Source organism: Rhincodon typus, chromosome 5, assembly GCF_021869965.1.
Source record: "Rhincodon typus isolate 14 chromosome 5, sRhiTyp1.1, whole genome shotgun sequence".
Classification (NCBI taxonomy): domain Eukaryota; kingdom Metazoa; phylum Chordata; class Chondrichthyes; order Orectolobiformes; family Rhincodontidae; genus Rhincodon; species Rhincodon typus.
In genome coordinates this window covers 98,118,886-98,126,930 of record NC_063336.1, presented here as the reverse complement: position 1 = coordinate 98,126,930, position 8,045 = coordinate 98,118,886, and positions in this window count along the sequence as shown.

The following is an 8,045-nucleotide window of genomic DNA, read 5'->3' as shown; positions in this document are numbered from 1 at the left end:
TCCTCGGTGGTCGAGAACGCCCTCAACCGTGTCTCCCACATCTCCCGCACCTCATCCCTCACACCCCGTCCACGCAATAAAAACCAAAAAAGAATCCCCCTCGTCCTCACGTACCACCCCACCAACCTCCGGATCCAACGCATCATCCTCCGACACTTCCGCCATCTGCAATCCGACCCCACCACCAAAGACATCTTTCCCTCCCCACCTTTATCTGCTTTCCGGAGGGACAACTCTCTCCGTGACTCCCTTGTCCGCTCCACACTCCCCTCCAGCTCCACCACACCTGGCACTTTTCCCTGCAACCGCAGGAAGTGCTACACCTGCCCCCATACCTCCTCCCTCACCCCCATCCCAGGCCCCAAGAAGACTTTCCACATCAAGCAGATGTTCACCTGCACATCTGCCAATGTGGTATACTGCATCCGCTGTACCCGGTGTGGCTTCCTCTACATCGGGGAAACCAAGCGGAGACTCGGGGACCGCTTTGCAGAACACTTACGCTCGGTTCGCAACAAACAACTGCACCTCCCGGTCGCGAACCATTTCAACTCCCCCTCCCATTCCTCAGACGACATGTCCATCCTGGGCCTCCTGCAGTGCCACAACGATGCCACCCGAAGGTTGCAGGAACAGCAACTCATATTCCGCTTGGGAACCCTGCAGCCCAATGGTATCAATGTGGATTTCACAAGTTTCAAAATCTCCCCTCCCCCCACCGCATCCCAAAACCAGTCCAACTCGTCCCTGCCTCCCTAACCTGTTCTTCCTCCCACCTATCCCCTCCTCCCACCTCAAGCCGCACCTCCATCTCCTACCGACCAACCTCATCCCGCCCCCTTGACCTGTCCGTCCTCCCTGGACTGACCTATCCCCTTCCTAACTCCCTACCTACACTCACCTTTCCTGGCCCCATCCCCGCCTCTTCGACCTGTTTGTTTCCTCTCCACCTATCCTCTCCTCTATCCCTCTTCTATCCGCCTCCCACTCTCTCCCTATTTATTTCAAAACCCCCTTCCCCTCCCCCTTTTCTGATGAAGGGTCTAGGCCCGAAACGTCAGCCTCTCTGCTCCTATGATGCTGCTTGGCCTGCTGTGTTCATCCAGCCCTGCACCTTGTTGTCTCGGATTCTCCAGCATCTGCAGTTCCTACTATCTTTCATTCACGTGGGAACTGATTGCAATGCTTTCAAAAACCAGCCTGGTATTTACGTACAGATGTACAGAGCAGCTTGAAAGTTTGGTTAACTGGTCCACTGGCAAAACCCAGACCTGGAAAAGAGTTGAAGACACAATTGCTGCCAACACAAAAGGCGGAGACACAAAGTGATACTTGTGTAGTTTTAAACAGCTGACAACTGCATGGTGGGGTCCTGAACCCTGAGCTAGAAATTAAGGTGGAAGAGGTCGGATTTTACAGATCGAAGTTGCTTAGAAAGTAAAATGATACTGAAAGCAAGTGAATCTTCCTAAGAAAGGAACGGTACATGGATTACTTTTCTTGCTTTTTGAGGATTAATTTTGACTCTGTGATGTTATATAAAATGTGTTATGGTGAATCAGCAGACCATTTTACATTCCTCCTTTTCCCTGTGTTTAAATTAAAGACTTCAATGGAAATAAGAAATGGGAAAGAGATGAAGTAGGCTAGCAATTTGTTACTGCACAGCTCACGCTCTCTACAAAGTCAAAAGATGGCCCTAGCATTAAACTTCTGAGTTGGACTATTGAGTTGCTAGATACTGAGAAGCAACCAACTCACCTCTGAATGTAAGGTGCTCAAACCACTTATGAGAATGACCAACTCCTGTTGACCCAACTATAAAAGCTGTACCAGTCTATTACCACGCAAATACTATTATTTCATTTGAAATGCCACTGCCATAATTACACAGACATGAACTTGTTGAATTGTCTTTGTTTGAAAGTAATGAAAAAAGAATGTCATCATAACAATGATGGCATTAAATGTTTATTGGGTAACATCATGAAAAGTAAATACCAGCTTTTACTTCATGCACATTCAAGAGATAGTACTTTTGGTCGCTGTCTCCAATGGTTTTCTCGTGTGGGGAATGAACATATTATGTTAAACAACTGAGATCTATGACGAGAATGTTTAATTACAACTTGCACTAATCTATTTATTGCACTAAATATGAAAAATCTTTTTGTATCTCATGCAACAAATCTAATTTAAATCCATGAACTGCACAGTCAATGCAGTCTAGCTCCCTTAGTTAGTACAGGCTTCTTACGTCTCCTGAAAACCTGTCATTGCAATAGCAACATAAAAACCTGAAGCTGTTAACAGCCTACACTGAGTCTTAATGCAGCTACTTCTAATAACATTTTCTTCAAAAGTGGAAGTGGAAGAACATTGAAGGGACAATGTATAATATGGTATAGTGTAAATGCAGCAGAAATGGAACAGAAATACATTCTTGGAATCAAAGATAATTTAACAAGTTAAAATTCGGTGTTTAATCTTTGTAATGTCTTGAACTGTGAATTTAGACACAAATCGTTGCAATTACTTCAGTAACACACATATACTTATATTCCACTGATCTTTTTGGGGCTTGGAGTTCACAATAATTCAAATATGTCTCCTGGATTTTGCCACAAAAAATCAATCATTTTCAGAGTAGTGTTTTAGAATTGATGTACTGGTAACTGAAATATATTGCATACTTATTTCAAGTGCAGGCAAATCTCACACAGATCATGCCATCATACAATGTTGTATTGTAACCAAGCACTGCAATTAAAATGAGGCTTAAGGTTGGCTAAAAAATAACAGATTTCAGCTATCTCCAAAATTCTACGTTGTACTAATTTTTCTTAAAGTCGTACAGTCCTGGGTTAGTGTCACTTTGTCCCTGACTGAAACAGATCCTGGATACACTGAATCAATTTTCAGCCCACCTCATTGTAAAATACTCAATGTGCCATGAGCTTTTGAATATCAAACAAATTTGTTAAGGGAAAGCTGTGATTGACAAATTCGATCAAGTTTTCTCTGCAGGTAACCAGGAATTGACAAGCGTAAAGCATTTGATGTGGTCTACGTGGACTTCAGTAAGGTTTTTGATAAGATCCCTCATGGCAGACTGGTCAAGAAAGTGAGAGACTGTGGGATCTAAGGCAAGGTGGCACATTGGATCAAAAATTAGCTGAGAGGCGGGAAGCAGAGGGTGATGGTAGAGGATTGTTTCTATGACTGGAAGTCTTTTCCAGTGGAATTCCACAGGGCCCTTGCTATTTGTGGTGTACATTAATGATTTGGACTTAAAATGTAGGGGGCATGATTAAGAGGTTTGCGAATTGTACGAAGATTGGTAGGATGGTAAATAGTGAGGATGATAGCCGGTAATTGCAGAAGGATATCAATGAACTGGTCAGCTGGGCACAGCAGAGACAAATGGAAGTCAACTGGAAAAGTGTGAAGTAGTACAAGTATGAGGTGCCCAGAGAGGGCTAACAGGCAAGGGACTATACAGTAAATGGTGGGACCCTAGAAAATACTGAAGATCATAGGGATCTTGGTATCCATATTCATAGGTCCTTGAAAGTAGCAGTTCAAGTCGATAAAGTAGTTGAGAAGGCATATGTGATACTTGAATTCTATGCCTTGGCTGATAAAACAAGACAGTTATTAAAAAAAAACCCAAAGGATTGCAGATGCTGGGAATTTGAAAAAAAAACAGAAATCATTGGAGAAGTTCAGCAAGTCTAGCAGCATCTGTGGAGATAAAGCAGAGTTACCGTTTCGGGTCCAGTGACGCTGCTGACTTTCTGCAGCAATTTCTGTTTAAGCAAGACAGTTATGCTGGAAATGTATAAAATGTTGGCTAGGTAACTGCTGGAGTTACTGGATGCAGTTCTGCCCACCACTTTGTAGGAGAGATTGCAGAGGAGATTTGCCACAATGTTGACACGGTGGAGCATCTGAGATACGAAAAAAGATTAGATAGCCCGGAGATGTTTTTCTTGATGCAACAAATTTTAAGAGCTCACCTGATAGAAGTGTGAAAGATTATGAAGGGCACAGATAGTTGGATATGACACAGGTAGGATGGATAGGAAGATGTTTATTTTTCTGTTAGTCTAGGGCTCAATATCGAGGAGGTATAGATTTAAGATAAGAGGTAGCTGAGAGTTGAGAAGAAATATTTTCATCCAGAGGGTCATGGGAATCTGAAACTCACTGACTGAAAAAATGGTTGAGTTAGAAACTTTCATGATATTTAAGCACTATTAAGATATTCACTTGCATTGCCATAACCTCCAGGGCTATGTGTCAAGAGCTGAAATTTGGGATTACTGCAGTTAGATCATTGTTGAACGGCATGGACACAATGGGTTTGAATGCCCTCCTTCTGTGCAGTAAACATCTATGAGTCAATGAATGTAGTCCTGGCCACATTTTAAATGCAAAACATTTTGAGCCAGATTTTCATGAATCTAACCAAACTTAGGGGCTTTTAAGAATGGTGATTGGAATATGATTCCAATGTGGGACAAGGATAAAAGTTGTAAGCCCACGCTCTGTACTCCAGGCCTAGTATTGTGGGATCAGGCATCTCACACCTCCTGCAATTTTATAGAGTGGTGTCAGTTTCTCAAAGATTTGTGGTTCACAGCTGCACGGAAAAGTGAGGAACATGAAACTGGGAATCATTTAATTTAACAATTGTAATGATTTCCCCCTTGCTCCTCCTCACCCTGTATGTGTGATGTCCAGATTGTTCTTTTACAGATAAGCAAACATCCAAACTGAAGCAGAGTGCCAAGACTCTCAAATGGATTAGCTTAGCAAGGGATAGTTTATGTATGTTGACATGAGATGTTAGTTTTAACTGACTTACATTTGTACGAAGGTCTAAGAAGTTAATCTCTGGTCTGTTTTTCCAATGGCTGCCTACAGTTTGAAGTCAATAGGAGTGAAACAGGGTAGAGCTTCTGTTGTTAAAACTATGAATAACAGTGTTTAACCGATGGTTACTGTTGGCCAATGCTAGATTTAAAATCACAATTTATCACAGTACCTCTGTGGCTGCTATAGCAGGTTGCTGAGGTGCATGTTGACATTTACCAGAATGTTGTCCAGAAGTACACCTGCAAAAGTCATCTGTAAATTTAGAGATTTTATCCTTAGTACCCATTTCCAAATCTTGATCATAAATCAGAAAGAGCAAAGGTCCCAATACCGTTCCCTGGGGAACATCACTTTCAACTCACCTCCAAACTAAGAAATGCCCATTTATACCTACCTTCTATTTCCTAGCTTTTAGACAACTTCTCATCCATGCTGCCAAGGACCCTCAATCCTAAACATTTCTAATCTGCTAACCAACCTGCCATGTGGTGCACATCAAATGCTTTCTGAAAGTCCAAATATAGAACATGCACAGCACTACACTCATCCACTGGCTGCGTCAACTTGTCAAAGAACTCAATTAAATTTGTCAGACGTGACCGGCCCTTGACACACCATGTTGACTGTCAAGTACTAACTTATTTTTCTTGAAGTGTATATTTACCTTATCCCTTATTATGGCCTCCATCCGTTTTCCCACTACTGGTGTCAAGCTGGCAGGTCAGTAGTTTTCTGTGTTGCTCTTTGCTCCTTTCTTCAACAATCGTGTCACACTTGCAATCCTGTAGTCTTCTAGGACTAATCTTGTGCTCAGAGAGGCCTAGGAATTTTTTGTCAATGGCTCTGTGATTTTTTTCCTTACCTTTCTCAGCAATCTAGTATGTATCCCATATGGGCTTGGTGATTTCTCTATATGGAGTGCTACCAGCCTTTTCAGCTCCTCTCCTTTATCTGTCACTGTACTGCTCAGTTGCACAACACCAACATTTTCAACTAAACCATTGTCAACATCTTCTAATTTGGTCACAACCGAAGCAAAATATTCATTTAGTACGTCTGTCATATCCTTTGCTTCAGTTAGTGGTTTACTCTGCCTGTATTGTTCCTGATACACCCCACTCTATACTTCACTAATCTTTCATCATTAATAAGTTTGAAGAACATTTTAGTCTGTGTTTTAGCACAGCCTGCTATCCTTGCCCTATGCTTCCTTGTAGCCTTCCTTACTGTAGCCTTAGCCTCTCTACTGCCTTCGAGTATTTGATTTCTATTGCAATTATTTTTCCATTATGCATCATAAGCCTCTTTTCTGTTATTATTTTCTCATCAATATCCTTAGTCATCCAGAATAGTCTAGCTTTGGATACCTTGCATTTGTTTCTCATAGTTATGTACCTAGCTTGCACCCTATTCATCTCTCTTTTCAAATTTTGTGATTTTGCATCCATTGTTTTCTCCACCAAAATGCATCTCCAATCAATATGTTCCAGTTTAAATTTTAGACCCCTAAAATGTTACTTTTTCCAACATGGGATCTTAACCATTGACTGTTTTTCTTTTAATCCCTTTCCAACTTAATGTTGAACCTTATTATGTTCTATTCACAACTTCTCAGATGTTCCACTCTGACATTCTCTACTTGCCCTGCCTCATTTACTCGGACCACATCCAGCATAGCTTCCTCCCTGGTAGGACTGGAAATGTACTGTTGCAGATTATTCTCTTGCACACATTGCAGGAATTCCTTCCCTTCTATGCCCCACATTCTACCTTTCTCCCAGTCTATGCGAGAGTTATTGAAATCGGCAACTATTATAACTGTACCTGACCTCCATATTGCCATGTTCTGCCTACAAATGCTCTCTTCTACTTCTTCCCCATTATTGGGAGGGCTGTAGTAGGCAACCAGCAAAGTTACCACTCCCTTCCTGTTTCTCATCCCCAACCATATAAATTTTAATTCAGCAGCTGTATCTCATTCAAAGACAATGACACGATCTTTGACCAAGACTGCTACACCTCCTCCCTTTCTACCCACCCTGTTTCTACTAAAAGCCTTATAAGCCAGAATGCTAAATATTCAACCTTGTTCTGACTTGAACCATTCTGTCAATGCTACTATGTTGTATACTCTGAGAACAATTTCTGCTTCCAGTTCCCCAATTTTGTTCACTATACTCCGTGTATTCACATCCATGCAATTTAATCCTGCCCTTAACTCTTTCTTGCCCATTGGGAGGTGACCATTTCTTTGTTCGCTATCAACATTCAAGCCTTCCCTCACTTCTTTTGTCCCACCTAGGCCCATTAGTCAAACCCACACCCTGCCTTACAAATTTAAATCCACCCATACTACACTATTTAATCTGTCAGCCAGTACGTTAGTTCTATTTCAGTTTGGGTGAAGCTCATCTCTTCTGAACTGCTTTCTTCTTTCATAAAAGTGATCCCAATGTTTCAAAAGTCTAAAATCTTTCCTTCTACATCATCCCTCAAATGACATATTTAACTCCCTGATCTGGCTTTGCCTCGATGGGGAAGCTCATCGCACAGGTAGCCTTTCTGACTTCTCTATTATGGAGGTCCCGCTAACTCCCGAAACCAATCTTGCAAGTTCTCCAAGCTCTCCTTCCTATGTTATTGATCACTGTTTGAATCACAATCACTGGTTGTCCACACCCCCCCTTTCTAAAAATTCATCCAGTCTTTTTGTTATGTCCAGAACCTAGGAGGCAACAGGCCACGCACAGCTCATGATCTCAGCTGCAAACTAGGCTGTTTATCCCTCAAAATATGCATCACCCACTACAACAACGTTACTTATCTGCCTACCAATCCCTCTCTCTTTTCCTGAGTAGCCTTGGGCAACATAGTCCTGTGGTTTACTCTTGAGTCATCCACCTTCAACTCAGTTGTGTTGCTCACTAAATAGGCACTGAAAGTGTGACTCCTGTTAGACAATTCCAAGAAATCCTGGGTTACCTGGACATACTATCTCCTTTCATTTCAGTGAATGATCATCCACTGTCCTGCCATCTCCACATCCCTGCTTGCCTGAGTTTCAAAAATGAGTCTTTGCACTTGATACCTGAAATGTTAATTCTGTTTCTCTCTCTACAGATGCTGCCAGACCTGCTGCATTTCTCCAGTATTTTCTGTTTATA